At 37.9% G+C, this 15,704-nt stretch overlaps 1 protein-coding gene and 1 pseudogene across 7 annotated transcripts in view; one reads left to right on the top strand and one right to left on the bottom strand.

The window, feature by feature from the left end:
• Positions 1-15,704, top strand: part of SPIDR (scaffold protein involved in DNA repair) — a 575,751-nt gene that overhangs the window by 421,993 nt on the left and 138,054 nt on the right. The window contains exon 1 of one of the 6 annotated variants that reach the window (XM_081070681.1): positions 14,393-14,438. The exons of the other annotated variants lie outside the window; for them this stretch is intronic. The gene's annotated coding sequence lies outside the window, so the exon portion shown is untranslated. Of the gene's footprint in view, positions 1-14,392; positions 14,439-15,704 lie in introns of those variants that run through there. 6 annotated transcript variants of the gene reach the window in all.
• LOC308506774 (small ribosomal subunit protein eS12-like) lies at positions 9,397-9,792 on the bottom strand (annotated as a pseudogene). The gene has a single exon. The product of its transcript is annotated as a small ribosomal subunit protein eS12-like (transcript).

A 15,704-nucleotide genomic window follows, 5' to 3' on the forward strand; every position in this document is an offset into this window, starting at 1 on the left:
TCAGTACCTGTTTTATATATTTAGGTGCGCCTATGTTAGGTGCATAGATGTTTACTAGGGTTATGTCCTCTTGTTGGATTGATCCCTTTATTATTATATAGTACCCATCTTTGTCTTTTAATATGTTCTTCATTTTAAAGTCTATTTTGTCAGATATAAGTATTGCAACTCCAGCTTTTTTCTCACTTCCATTTGCATGAAATGTCTTACTCCAACCTTTCACTTTCAGCCTGTGTGCGTCTTTTGATCTGAGATGAGTCTCTTGTATACAGCATATACAAGGGTCTTGCTTCCTTATCTACTCAGCCACCCTATGTCTCTTGATTGGAGCATTGAATCCGTTTACATTTAAAGTGATTATTGATAGGTACATAGTTATTGCCATTTTTAAAATTTGTCGTAGATTGTTTTCATCTTTCTTCTATTTACAGAAATCCTTTTAGTATTTCTTGCAATGCTGGCTTGGTTGTAATAAATACCTTCAGTTTGTTCTTTTCTGGGAAGCTCTTTATGTCTCCATCAACTTTAAATGATAGCCTTGCTGGTAAAGCAATCTAGGTTGTAGCCCTATGTGTTCCATCACTTTGAGTATCTCCTGCCACTCCGTCCTGGCCTTCAATGTTTCTGCAGAAAAGTCATTTGATAGCCTTATGGGAGTTCCCTTGTATGTAACCTACTGCCTTTCTCTTGCTGCTTTTAAGATTCTCTGTTTGTCTTTAAGCTTTGCCATTTTAATTATAATGTGTCCTGGTGTGGGCCTGTTTTGGTTTATCCTGGTTGGAACTCTCTGCATTTCCTGGACTTATATGTTGGTTTCCTTCATCAGGTTAGGGAAGTTTTCAGACATTATTACCTCAAATATGTTCTCAATCCCTTGCTTCCTCTCTTCTCCTTCTCGTATTCCTATGATGTGCATGTTGTTGCGCTTGATGTTATCCTAGGGGTCTCTTAAACCATCTTCATTGTTTTTTATTTTTTTTTCTTTCTGTTGTTCAGTTTGGGTGATCTCTGCTAACTTGTCTTCTAAGTCGCTGATTCGATCCTCTGCTTCATCTAACCTGATGGTCATTCCTTCAAGTGAGTTCTTAATTTCGGTAATTGTGTTCTTTAGTTCTAGCTGGTTGTTCGTTAAGATTTCTACATCCTTTTTTAGTTCTAACTGGTTGTTCTTTATGATTTCTACATCCTTCTTTATATCTTCTCTAAGCTCCTTAAACATTCTTATCACCAGTGTTCTGAACTCTGTCTCTGACAGGTTGGTTACCTCTGCTTCATTTGGTTCCAGTTGTGGAGATTTCTTCTGTTCTTTTATTTAGGACTTGTTTCTTTGTCTCTCCATTCTGACTGACTTTCTGTGTTTGCTTTGATATGTTAGATAGATCCCCAAGAGTGCTTAGTTCTTGCTGGGTTATTCTATGTAGTATGTGTCCTTTATATTTGACTTGGATTACTTTGTTCTTCTCCTCTGCATGTGCTCCAAAGGTGGCTCTTGTGTTGTATATATTGTCCTGTTCCAGAAGAACTTTAATTGCTTTTTGCTTGTGACTAGGTGGGTTTAACTCCTAGGCTGACTAGTTGTGAGACTTGGCTCTGTCCACCGCAGGGTGTTCTGCTTGGTGAGGGTTGGCCACTTAAATGAGGTTTGGCCTCTATGGGCTCTTGTGCCTTCAGAGAATTCCCCCTGGGTGTGTGACTTGTAGGTCAAACCCGGTAGTACTCTGGTTTGGTCTAGAGTTGGCTTCTGGATATGTTGAATCTTCTGCCTCTTAAGCTGGGCCCTGTTAAGGCAGTTTCAGCACAAATCAAATTACCAAGTACAACAACAACAACAAAAACAAACAAAAAAATCATGTACATTCACATGGAAAAAACAACCAACAACCCACACTCAACACAGGCAAAGATATCAAAGAAATAAAGACAGTACAAAGCAAAACAAAACAAACAAACGAAAAAAAACAAACAAAAACCAAGCAAAAATCAAACACAAGAAAAAAAGAAAGAAAAAAAAAGAAAACAACACAAAAAAGGAAAAAGAAAGTAAAGGAAAAAGAAAGAAAGAGAAAAAGAAAGAAAACAAATACCAAACAAAACAAAACCAAAAAAAGGAGAAAAAAGAAGAAAAGAAAACAAAAATGGAAAAAGAAAGAAAGAAGGGAAAAAGAAAGAAAAAGGAAAAAAAAAAAAAACCAAGCAAAGCAAAAGAGGAAGCAGCACCAGTCTTGGCTTAAGCCCACCAAGTAATCTCCAGGTTGTCCTCTGCTGTGCCAGAGTCCCCTGCCTATTGCGCAGGCAGCGCCGGTCACCTGGTGCTCAGAGTGAATTTGGGAGTGTAGATTTAAATGCGAGGGGCTGAGGGGTCTGGATGACAGTTTTCAGAGAGTCCGTGCAGTTTCTGCCCTTTCCTGCACAAATGCACGCTGGGAGTAGCTCCACCAGCCCTGTGCCCAATACTCCTGAGTCTTAGGGCCCTTCTTTTGTGGGTGTGTGGGAGGGGGCGGGCGGGAGATTTCTAAGCTGCTGAAAGCCGGGAGCTGCCTCTGCAGCTTACTGCTGAATTCAGGGAGTGCTTCCGCAGTTGCCCTTGCCCCGCCCCAGGCCAGCCAGAAAGGATGGGTGCTAGGGATGGAGGGGTCTTCTCTCTCCCAGGCCAGCCGTGTCACACTCCTCCCGCAGGCCCGAAAAGGTGGCAGCTCGGGTTTTAGGAGTCTCCTCTCTCCTAGTCCAGCAAAAATCCCTTCCTCCCAGACTCTTCTGAAGGTCAGAGTTGGCTGCCAATCTTCCAGTGCCTCAGCACAGACGCCCCATTGTAATCTAACACTACTCCTCAGTTCAGGGGTCAGTTTAAGTCTCTGGAAGGGCTGGAGTAGGATTCAAAAAGCGGGGTGAGGGGCCCAGGTGTGGCATCTGTGTTCTTTGTCTGCCTTAGGGCCCAGAGCTGCCTGCCCTGGCGGGAGCGATCAGCTGTGGAACACAGGGAAAGGGCCCACCTCCTGGCCCCTGTGCTCTCCGCTGCACCCTGGTCTCCCGTGGGTCTCTAGAGCCCTGGGTGCTGCCTGCTGCTGCTGCTGTGGGCACGCTGCACGCCCGCGGCTCTACCGTGGGGATTGGGGAGCGTGTTTCCACTTCGTTGTCCTACCTCCTCCCCTGCTCGCAATCAGTGCGCAGCTTCAGGTAATTCTTCCTCGAGTCTCCCTGCTGTTCTGCGTGATGAGCAAAGAACTCCTCGATGGGTTATATGTCCCGATTGCCAGAAAATCTGGAGGAGAATTCAAAAAGGGCACCCCGCTGCCACCATTTCTATGACCCAACTCTTTTTCTAGTTCTTCAAGGTGTAATGTGAGGTTATTTATTTGGGATTTTTCTTGTTTCTTGAGATAGGTCTGTAATGATATAAATTTCCTTCTTAAAACTGCTTTCGCTACATGCCAAAAATTTTGGTAGGATGTATTTTCATTCTCATTTGTTTCTGTGTATCTTTTCATCTCTCTTCTAATTTTTTCTTTGACCTGGTCATTCTCTAAAACTATGCTGTCTAATCTCCATTTATTTTTGTTTTTTCCTGCTTTCTTTTTGCAGTTGATATCCCATTTCAAAGTCTTGTGATCAGAGAATATGCTTGGTATGATTTCAATCTTTTTAAATTTCCTGAAGCTGGTTTTATGTACCAATATAGTCTTTCCTTGAGAATGTTCCATGTGCAGTAGAAAAAATGTATAGTCTGATGTTCTAGGATGAAATGCTCTATAAACATCAATTATGTTCATTTTATCTAATGTGTCATTTAGGGCTGCTATTTCATTGTTTATTTTCTGTTTGGATGATGTATCCAATGATGTAGTTAGATCCCCTAGTATAATTATGTTTTCGTCAATCTCTCCCTTTAGTTCTATTAGTAGCTGCTTGGTATATTTTGGTGCTCTCTGATTGTGGGCATAAATATTGATGACTGTTATGTCTTCTTGTTGTATAGTCCCCTTTACCATTATGAAATGTCCATCTTTGTCTCTTGTTACCTTTTTCACCCTGAAGTCTGTTTCATCTGATATCAGTATGACTACACCTGATTTTCTCTGGATACCATTTGCTTGGAGTGTCCATTTCCACCCTTTCACTTTGAATCTATGCTTGTCTTTGTAGCTGAGATGTGTCTCTTGGAAACAGGAATGGTTGGGTTTAGGTTTTTCATCCAATATCCTACTTAGTGCCATTTTATTGGTGAGTTCAGTCCATTTACATTTAGGGTGATTATTGATACGTGAGGATTTTCTGTCATTCTATCTTTAGTTTTCTGGTAAGACTGTGTCTCCATTGTTTCTTTGCCTTTCTGTTGTTTTCTATTATTTCTGTGGTAGTATTCTATGATGTTTCCCCCTGTTTCTTCTTTTATTGCAGTATATATTTCAGTTCTGGATTTTTTTCTCCAGTGGTTACCATTAAGTTTATGTAAAAGAAAGTTTGATATTTAGAGTATTCCATTTTCTTCAGCATGCCTACTTTCTCCATTTCCATATTCTGGTTCAGGCCTTTACTCTCCCCCTTTATATGTTTTGGTTGCCTCAAATTGTCCCTGGTGATGGTGGTCGAATAGCCTCCTTTAGTATTTTTTGTAGTGCAGGTCGTGTATTAGAAAATTCCCTCAGCTTCTGTATGTCTGGAAAGGTCTTTATTCCTCCTTCATATCTAAAGGATATCTTTGCTGGGTATATTAGTCTTGGCTCATAATTTCTCTCTTTCAATAGTTTGAATGTTTGGTTCCACTCTCTCCTGGCTTGTACAGTTTCTGCTGAAAAATCTGATGATAATCTAATGGCTTTCCTTTGTAGGTTACAGTCTTCTTTTCCCTGGCTGCATTGAGGATTCTTTCTTTGTCGTTGATTTTTGAGAGCTTCAATACAATGTGCCTTGGAGAAGGCCTGTTAGGGTTGAAGTAATTAGGTGTTCTATTTGCTTCTTGGATTCGAGAATCCAGTTTTTTCCACAAGTTTGGGAAGTTGTCATCGACTATTTGTTTGAATATACTCTCTGTTCCCTTCTCTCTTTCTTCTCCTTCTGGTATGCCCATTATTCTTATATTGCTGTTTTTCTTGGAGTCAGGAAGTTCTTGTAGAGTTCTTTCATCTTTTTTAAGTCTCAAGTCTCTTTCTTCTTCCATCCATGTCATTTCCAGGTTTCTATCTTCAATGTCACTGATTCTTTCCTCCATCTGGTCAACTCTGCTTCCTAAGCTGGTTATTTCATTCTTAATTTCTTCTATTGAGTTTTTAATCTCCAGAAATTCTATTTGGTTCTTTTTTAAAATTTCAATCTCTTTGGTAAAATGTTCATGTTGTTCTTTGATTGTGTTTCTGAATTCATTAAACGGGCTTTCTGTGTTTTCTTGCATCTCATTGAGTTTTTTCGGAACTGCAATCTTGAATTCTCTGTCATTTAAATCACATATTGCCATATCTTTAAGTTCATTTTCTGGAGACTTTTCACTTTCTTTCTGAGCTTTCTTGTTTCCTTGGTTATTCATGGCAACTAATGATTTGTTATTTCTCTTCCTAGACATCTACAGGAGTTTGTTCTGCAACAGGTTGTTAAGAAGAAGTCTTTCTTTTGTTTTCCAGTACGTGTTGGTATAATGTTTTATTTTCTCTTCAACTGTAGCCTTTTTTTCTCTCTCACACTATAGTGTTGTTTTCTCTGCACTATTCCAGCTCTCACATTGGGGGAATTCTCTGGAAGGCGGCTTCTCCTTGTGAGCCATTAGCCTGGGTTATAGGGCGCCACGTCCGTGTGGGTATGTGGAGAGCTTTTGAAGTTCCAAAGCTCTTCCTGCACCAAATTCAGAGCCTTTGTGTTTCAGCAGTTCTGTTTACTTCTGCAGGGATCTGCCCAGATAGGTGGGGATAGGAGCAGGGTGAGTTGTGAGAGGTGGCCCAGAACAGTGGTGGCGACCACCACCACAGCCACTCCTGCTTCCACAGCTCCCTCCCTTTTGCTGGAAATTGTTGGGCTACGAATCTGTGTCTGCAGACCACAGTTCTCAGAACTTCAAATATTCTGTTCTTTTGATCTGACACTGCTACTGTTCCACTTCTAGCACTGGACAGGTAGGGGTGGGTTGAGCTATGGGAGGGTAATGAGGGATCGGCTAGTCTCAGTGCCTAAGGCTTCCATTCTCTATGGCAGTTAGGGCTTAAACCATTGTTTTCATCTTTCTTTCCTCAGTCTTTACTCTGAGATCTCTGCCTTTAGAGTTGGGTTCAGCCGTGTTGTTAGCTGTCCCCTCAGCCCTGTGGGCCATAAATGGAGCCCTAGTAGTCCGAGTTCTTCCCTCTCCTGCAGCTGCAGTAGTTCCGGGATGCAGCGAGCTTGGAGCACTGAGCTAGGTCTGCGTCCTGAGCCTGTGCGGCCCCATCTCCGCACTTTTCCCTTCCCTCCTTCCCTGCTCACGCAATAGTTTGCCCACCTTTAGGGGAATTCAGTAGTGAGCCTCTTCGTCTTGCCTGTCTGCTGTGCAGGGCGTCCTTTGTGGAGTTATAATTTTTCAATTTGTTGTAAATTCCAGGGGAGATTTCCAGAGGATCACCTCATGCCGCCATTTTGATGACGTCACCAAGACTTTATTTTTTACAGCACTTTTAGGTTTACAACAAAATTGAGGAAGGCACAGAGATTTCCTATATACCTGCTTCCTCACACATGCAAGCCTTCCCCATTATCAACATCATTCACCAGAATGGTACATTTTTGCGAAGGATGAACCTGCATTGACACATCATAATCACTCAAGTCAATAGATTACATTAGGTTTCGTTCTTTGCATTGTACATTCTATGATTTTAACAAAAATATTATTACATATATCCATCATTATGATATCATACACATTTTTTACTTTTTTAAAACTCTGCTAAAAAAAAAATGAAAAAAACTGCCTATTCATGGCCTCTGCCACACCCTGACAACCACTGAACTCTTTTTTTGTCTCCATAGTTTTGCATTTTCCAGAATGTCTTATAATTGGAATCATACAATACATAGCCTTTGCAGATCTGCCATAAACATTCACGTGCAAGTTTTTGCTAATAGTTTGTTGTGGATTTTTGTATATATGTTGAAGAGACATGTTGGTTTGTATTTTTCCTTTTTTGTAATATTTTGTCTGGTTTTAGTATTAAGTTAATAACTCATAGAATAAAATAGGAAGTATACCCCCTACTTCTATCCTCTGAAAGAGATTATAAAGAATTGGCATAATTTCTTCCTTAAATGTTTAGTCCAAATTGCCAATGAACCCATCTGAACCTGGTGCCTTCTGTTTTGGAAGATTTTAAATTATTGATTCAATTTCTCTTAATAGAAATAGGCCTATTGAGATCATCTTTTTCTACTGTGACTTTGTCAGAATCTGTCTTTTAAGAAATTGGTCCATTTTATCTAGGTTATCAAGTTTGTGGGCATATAGTGTTCATAGTATTCTTTAGTATCCTTCTGATGTCCATGGGATTTGTAGTGGTGCTCTCTCTTCATTTCTGTTATTAATAATTTGTGTCCTCTCTCTTTTTCTCTTAGTTAGCCTATCTAGAGGCTTATAGACTTGGTTGATCTTTTCAAAGGAGCAGCTTTTGGTTTCATTGATTTTCTCTGTTGATTTCCTATTTTCAATTTAACTAATTCCTCCTGTAACCCTTATTATTTCTTTTCTTTTGCTTACTTTGCATTTAGTTTGTTCTTTTTCTACTCTCTTAAGGTGGAAACTTAAATTACTGATTTTAGGATATTTATTTCTAACATATGTATTCAGTAGTATAAATTTCTCTCTAAGCACTATTGTTGCTACATCCTACCCATAGATTTCTTCTATGATCCATGTATTATCTTGAAGTTTATTCTTTAATCTCCATGTATTTTGGGATTTCCCAGTTATCTTTCTGTTATTAAATTCTAGTTTAATTCCACGGGAAGCAAACACTGTATACAAAGTCTGACAATTAAATTCGAAAATTTTTTGCAACAATGTTGCTAACCTTTTTCTGATATCAGAGGGATTATTCATTATTAATTTGTACCGACTGGACAAACAGTTAACCAAGTTTACTATTTGGAAGTAAAAAGTTAGACGACCTGAATTTTTCTCCAGCAATTCATGGCTCTTGCATGATGACAGTGCACCAGCTCACAGGGCACTGTCTGTGACGGAGTTTTTAGCCAGTAAACAAGTAACTGTATTGGAACACCCTCCCTACTCACCTGATCTGGAGCCCAATGACTTTCTTCCTCATGTGAAGATGAAGGATATATTGAAAGGAAGACATTTGGATGACATTCAGGACATCAAACATAATAAGACAACAGCTCTGATAACCATTCCAGAAAAAGAGTTCCAAAATTTCTTTGAAGGGTGGACTAGGCGCTGGTGTTGGTGAGTAGCTTCCCAAGGGGAGTACTTTGAAAGTGACTGTAGTGATATTCAGCGATGAGGTATGTAGCATTTTTTCTAGGATGAGTTCATGGACTTAATTATCCGACCTCGTAGTTTTTATTCTTTAAATTTGTTAAGATGTGTATTATGGCCCAGACTATGGTCTATCTTGGTGAATGTTCCATGTAAGCTTGAGAATGTGTAGTCAGCCATTGTTTGATGAAGTAGTCTGTAGATATCAGTTATATTCAGTTGATTAATAGTGTAGTTGTGTTTAACTATGTCCGTGCTGATTTTCTGCTGGCTGGATATATTCATTTCTGAGAAAAGGGGTGTTGAAGTCTTCAACTATGATAGTAGATTTACAGTTTTGTTTTTGTCACATGTAGTTTAATGCTTTGTTGTTAGATACATACACATTAAGAATCGTTATGTCTTCTTGGAGAATTGAACCTTTACCAGTATATAATGTCCTTCTTTATCCCTGATAACTTCTCTTACTTTGAAGTTTGCTCTGTCTGGAATTAAAATATCTTCTCCTGCTATCTTTTGATTCGTGTTAGCAAGGTATTTTACAGTATCACGTTATCATAATACCATAATGATGTTGTTAGTTTAGCATGATACAGTAGCTTCCCCCCTTATCCACAAAGGATACCTCCCAAGACCTTCAGTGGATCCCTGAAGCTATAGCCACAGATAGTACCGCACCATATGTCTGTGTGTATGTGTGTGTGTATATATAAATAGATATGTAAATATATATGTATGTATATATATGTTTTCTGTTTATGTCTTCCACTCACAATTTTAATGCCTTTCTGCCTTTTCCATCTTACCTAATCATGCACTGTGGCTATAACTTCTGCAGTTTGAGATGTAGCAGTAAAACTAATACAGATTTCTTTTTTCTTCTTCACAGCTAGCAGATTCATTCTTTTTATTTTTTAATTTTTTGAAAAACAAAAGCCAAGTTTATTTGTTCATTTCTTGCATTTGAAGTACTCCTCGATGACATCCTTGGCCTGAGACTCTGCCATAATCCTTAACCACCACACAACTGCAACCAACCACTTTACGGGGCTTTCCCTCTCTGTCGATTTTACAGAAGCCTACCCATTCCCCTAGTTTCTTGTTGTCATCAACCTTAATTAGATTAATTTGGTGTTCAGCACAGAGGTCCTCCACCAACTTGACGTACATAGGGTCATTAAGTTGGATGCAAGCACACAAAGATGGGCTTGGCGCTTGTCTCAGGCTTTGGCAGCTTCGTGTATTCCATGTGCTAGGCCATCATGGATGAGGGTGGTCTTCAGCACCTCTTATAAAGCAGTATTTACGTCCATTACACCTCGAGCAGCAATGCCTTCCTCGTCCATGGCGGTGGATTACGAGTGGAGCCGAATCTTGAATGCACCCAAGCCTCTGCCTCCTCGATACTCCACGGCAGCAGGGAAAGAGTAGATTGATTCTTACTGTGGATCTTAGCAATCTCAGCATATGATTTTTTTTTTCTTATTTAGTTGAGAACTCTCACCTTTTCACCTGAAGTACTTTTCTTTGGCGTCAAATTGTCAGCATCACTATTCTTGTGCTTTGGAGTTATTACTAAGTAAAATAAGGGTTACTGGAACACAAGTATAGTGATACTGTGACAGTCAATCTGATAGCCAAGATGTCTACTAAGTGATTAATGGGAATGTAGCGTATACTCGCAATGTGGAGTATAGGGATGATTCATGTCCTAGGCAGGAATGGAGCAAGGTAGCACAACATTATCAGTCTACTCAAAATGATGCACAATTTGAAACTTATGAATTATTTATTTCTGGAATTATCCATTTAATATTTTTGGACCAAGTTGACCATAGGTGACTGAAACCATGGAAAGTGAAATTGTGGTTAAGGGGAGACTATTGTATGTTTTTCTCTATGCTTTTACTTTTAATCTATGTGTCTTTGTATTTAAAGTAGACAACATATAGTTGGGTCATCTTTTTGATCCAATCAAACAATCTCTGTCTTTTAAATGGTGCATTTAGACCATTGGCATTCAAAGTGATTAGCAATACTTAGGTTAATATTGACCACATTCATTACTGTTTTCTGTTATTGCCTTTATTTTTTGTTTTTGTTTTTGTCCTCCACTCCTTTTCTGCCTTCTGTGGTTTAAATTGAGTATTTTGTATTATTCAATTTTCTCTCTTAACATATCAGTTGTACTTTTTAATCTTTGTCTAGTGAGAGTTTGCAATATAGAGTTACAACTAATCCAAGTCCACTTTCAGCTAACACTGACTATTTCACAGGTAGTGTGAGTACCTTATAATAATTCTAATTCTTTTTCCATCCCTTGTATCACTACTGTCATTCACTTCATTTATATCTAAGTATATGTGTATATATATATATATATATATATATATATATATATCATACACACACATAAGGGGTGCCAAAAAATATTTACACATGACTTGTATTCATCTTTTGTTATTGGTATATATTGAGTATTACAATTTTAATACTTTCTTCCTTTCTTAAAATGTACATACATTTTTTTGGCACTTTCTGTATATACCGTGTTTCCCCGAAAATGAGACCTAGGTAGACAATCAGCTCTAATGTGTCTTTTGGAGCAAATATTAATATAAGACCCGGTTTTATACTATATTCCATTCCATACCATACCATACTGTGGTATCTCAGTTTTCTAACATAATCCGTTCCAAAAGACCATTCGAGTGCTAAAACGTTTGAAAACAATTGACAGGTAGGCCTCAGGATCTTGCACTCAGCGAAAGCCACGTGACGTGTTCAATTTCCGAGGCGTGTTCAAAAACCAAAGCATTTACTTCCGGGTTTACGGCGTTCGTAAACTGAAGTGTTCCTCAATGGAGACGTTCTAAAACCGAGGTACTACTTTATTACATTATATTATATTGTATTGTATTATATTATTATATTATGATATTATAATATATTATACCTGGTCTTATAGTAAAATAAGTCCAGGTCTTATATTGATTTTTGCTCCAAAAATTGATTGTCCAGCTAGGTCTTATTTTCGGGGGAAAACGGTATAGATACTCATATACACATATGTAAGATATATACATAAGCATACATAATCTAATGCATTGTTGCTATTATTGTTTTGAACACATTATTATGTTAGATCAATTAAGAATTAAAATAAAAGTTTTTATTTTACCTTTACTTATTCTTTCTTTAGTGTTCATTTCTTTACATTGATCTGAGTTTCTGACCTATGTTATTTTCCTTCTCTCTAAAGAACTTCTTTTACCATTTCTTGCAAGACAGTTCTACTGGCAATACATTCCGCTAATGTTTGTTTATTTGAGAAAGTCTTATTTCTCCTTCATTTTTAAAGGATAATTTTACTGAGTACAGTATAGTAGGTTGGTGGGTTTTTTTCTCTCAACACTTTAAACATTTCACTCCATTCTCTTCTTGTTTACATGGTTTCTGAGGAGAAGTCAGATGTAATTCATAGCTGTGTTCCTTTACGGGGAAGGTGTTTATTTTCCTCTGACTTCTTTCAGTATTTTTTCTTTATCTTTCATTTTTTGTAATTTGAAAATGTTTGGCTAGTTGTAGTTCTTTTGGCATCTATCCTGCTTAGTGTTCTCTGAACTTCCTGGTGTTTGACATTAATTTGAATGTTGAGTGCCTCAGCTGAATGTGGAGGTGGAGGTGATTACAGGAGACCCTGGTGGATTGTTGCACAGGCACATCGAAGTACAAGACTAGAGTCCGGGGAAGGGTGGTGATGACATACTAATAAGTATCTGCACTGCAGATCAGTGCTGCAGGCACTGAGTGTTAGCCCTGAATGTCCAAGGCAAAAAACCTTGTATCTAGCAGAATAGCTCACGGAATAACACTTTCAACCTATGCAAGAACATGAAAAAATACCAGGGTAAGTCCCCAGGGTGAGTTAGGTCAAAACCCATGATATTATGAAATAATCCAGGCAAACTGTTCATTTTATTCTTGGCGATGTCTATTTAGCTACGTCTAGTACAAGATGGAGTACAGAGTTGTGGGCACCAGGAAACACAGGTTCTTGATGCCACCAAAAAGTGTGGTCTGAGGCAGGCTAAGAATTCTCTGAGCTTCAAACGATTCATCTGTGAGGTGAAAACCTGGGGGGAAAATCACCACAGTTCCTTCTAGCACTAACTAAAAGTCTGGATTTTTTTTTTTTAGCTATGTAAAGAATTGAAGTAGTGATCATTTCTTTATCAAAAGATTGCTTCCTCTTGAAAAGTAAGTCACTTAATAAGAAATTATTTACATTTACTTAAGAATTTAGAATATCTGATAAGGCATTAATTTATCTTAGATTTAATGATCCATTTTCATAATAAAAATCTAAGTACTCAAAGTATGTATTTGCTTAAGAAATTGCTGAAAGTACTCTAGCTCTGCTTTTGAAATTTTTCTCTGCCCCCTATTTGTTAGAGAACTAAATCCAAGATCATCTGGAAAATTGGCTTTGTGCAGTAATAGGTCATGTGATTCCTGCCCTTCCTCCACCTCGTGCTCAGGGAGTCCCTGCACACACTGTTCAGTAAACAACTTCAGAGAACCAGGCCTGCTGTTTCATTCACAGAGTATTTGGAAAGGGCTGTTTTTGTGTAGCTTTGACTTACTGGCTGAAGTAGAATGGAGAGTTAGTGTTTGTGTTTTCCTTAGTTCTTTTTATAGCATTAAACCAGCTGTAGCTGGTTAACATTAGCCTGGGCCGCCTATTAGTGTACAGGTCACTTATGCAGGATAAAGGGCTTCTGATGGAAACAGATTTTGTTACTCATGATACCACTATGTTTACATGAACTCAGTCTGTCATGGGATGTGATTTAGAATGGCTCTGTTAAAACAGAGGAACTCCTTGGGTGCTATTCAGATCAGTCATTGAAAATAAACAAGGGACTCAAAAATACAGATAGCTTTCCCTAGCCATCCTTAAACTAGCCATCCTTCACAGATCGTGCTTCCTTGGATGACTCCTTTAAAGAGAGCTATGATATTTTCCTATCTGTGTTTTAAAAATTGGGTGGAGAAAGTTGTTTTTCTTATAGTCACAGCAAGGAATCATAGGGTGTAGAAAATAATTCATCCAATCATTTCTGAATAAGTTAAACAGAACTATTCATATTGCTGTAGTATTTTATAGGTTGAACTCTGACTAAATGCAAAATTTAACTTTTTTAGAATCATTAATAGCTAGATAAAAGTTAATGTATATATTAGAGAAATGAAAATGAGAAGTGAAAAACACTTTGAGTGGAGAATGTTGATTGGATTCTGGTGTGGCTTGTTTGGAGATTAAGGAATAAGCCAATTTATTTAGTATTCTGAAGTAACCAAGAATCTGTAGGGACTTAGCTACTTCCTGGATTAGTCTTATCAGAAATTAGAAAAATATATCCTTTTAAACTTAATTTATTTGCAATAGGCCTTTGAAACATGCTAAATGATCAAGTCATGAAAATACAAGGGCCAAGCTTCTTCCTTTAACAGCTACTTCTTAGAGGATCCCAGCCTTGGTAAGTCCCTTGAGGAAAAATTGTCCTTGATTCTTACTGACACTTTCTTTTCCCCCAGAATAAGATGTGATAGTATTAGAGATTTAGTAATTACATGTATTAGGATGGCAATAAGGACTCAACTGTCATCTATCTCACAGGATTGTTTGGGGAATTAAGTAAGGTAACAAAGATGAGATTCTTGGCACACAGTAGTTCTTAATTTTTTTTTTCATTTTTGTAGACCAGGAGTAGGCAAACACGGTATTTTAGGCTTAATAGGCCATACTACAATTTCTGTCACAGTTATTCAACTCAGCTATTGTAATATGAAAGTAGTCATAAACAATAGTACATGAATATTCATAGATAACTATGGCTCTGTTCCAATAAAACTTTGTTTACAAAGGCAGGTAGCAGGCAGAATTTGGTGCAAGAGCCAGTTTGCCAACCCAGATCTATACAAATAGGTAAGTTTCTTTATGTCTTTTATTTCCTTTGAATGATAGAAGAGAATTTTCAACCACTGTTTACTACAGTTCCAACTTCCCATATTGCACATCAAAATTACACTTGAAGGTATATATTACACATTTTTAAACTATATGCAGAAAAGAATGTGTAAAATTATAGAGCTCAATGTTTAATATATTAATTTTCAGATAAAAGAGCTTCTGTCACGTGATAAAGTGATGTGACATTTAGAAATATTGGGATATCTCTACATACTTTGTCTCTCAAATACATTGAATTACAAAATGATACAGGTAGCATAACAAATTTATGAACCAAAGTAAGGTTCAAATGAAAACTTTTATACTAGGATTTATGATTCACAAGTGAGACAATGAACACTGCAGAAAATAGAAAACACATGATGAAAACATATAAATAGCATGAAAATATGGATGAAAGCAATGTTTATTGTAAATTCTGAGAAAAGCATTAAACGGGTATGGGGAAAAATCAAAAATTTGTAATTAAAGTCTCTAAATTCTAGTGCCAGCCTGGTACTTCACATAGTCTTAAGACCTTAGGCAACTTAATTAACTGCTCTGAGCTTTAGTTTCCTTAGTATATGTAGAGAGAATAATGTATTTTGCACATTGTTTTAAAGAGACGTGTAAAATGCTTTGAGAGTTTTAGGTTGCTATGAAATGCCATTATTGATTGTACATATGACAGACGTGTTTACCTTGATCTAAGGGCAATTGGGAGTTTCCTGCCTTCTGATGAGCTGACCTTTTCTAAGACAGTAGAACTTAAGAGGACATGAAGCTTCTCCTAGTTACTTATACATTCATCTTGGCTTACATATTCAGCCTTTAGAGGTGCATATAGGCTAAATATTCTAGAAAAGAAATTACTAACTTTTTATTCAGCAAATGTCACGTAATCTATAACTCCCTCTGCTTTGGGTGAACTCCTGTGTGGCTGATCTGACACGAGTGGTCCTTATTCACATGATACGTAGATCAAATCCATTTTTTATGCTCAAAAGGTGTAAAAAAGCTACAACCACTGAAAACAAGTCACAGTGCCAGTCATACTGACTCAGAGGCTTTCTTAAAGGGAGACATACAGACTGTTAGAGCAAGGATGTAATCAATTCCTAGGCAACCTAAGGCAAGGGGACAGTAGAGAAGGAATGAAGGACTCAATAGGAAGGGAGGGAACAGTAAAGAGAGCAAGGCGCACCACAAGGAGGAAGCCCAAATTTCCAATCACTCGTAAAC

This window comes from Rhinolophus hipposideros (assembly GCF_964194185.1).
Source record: "Rhinolophus hipposideros genome assembly, chromosome: 13".
NCBI lineage: Eukaryota > Metazoa > Chordata > Mammalia > Chiroptera > Rhinolophidae > Rhinolophus > Rhinolophus hipposideros.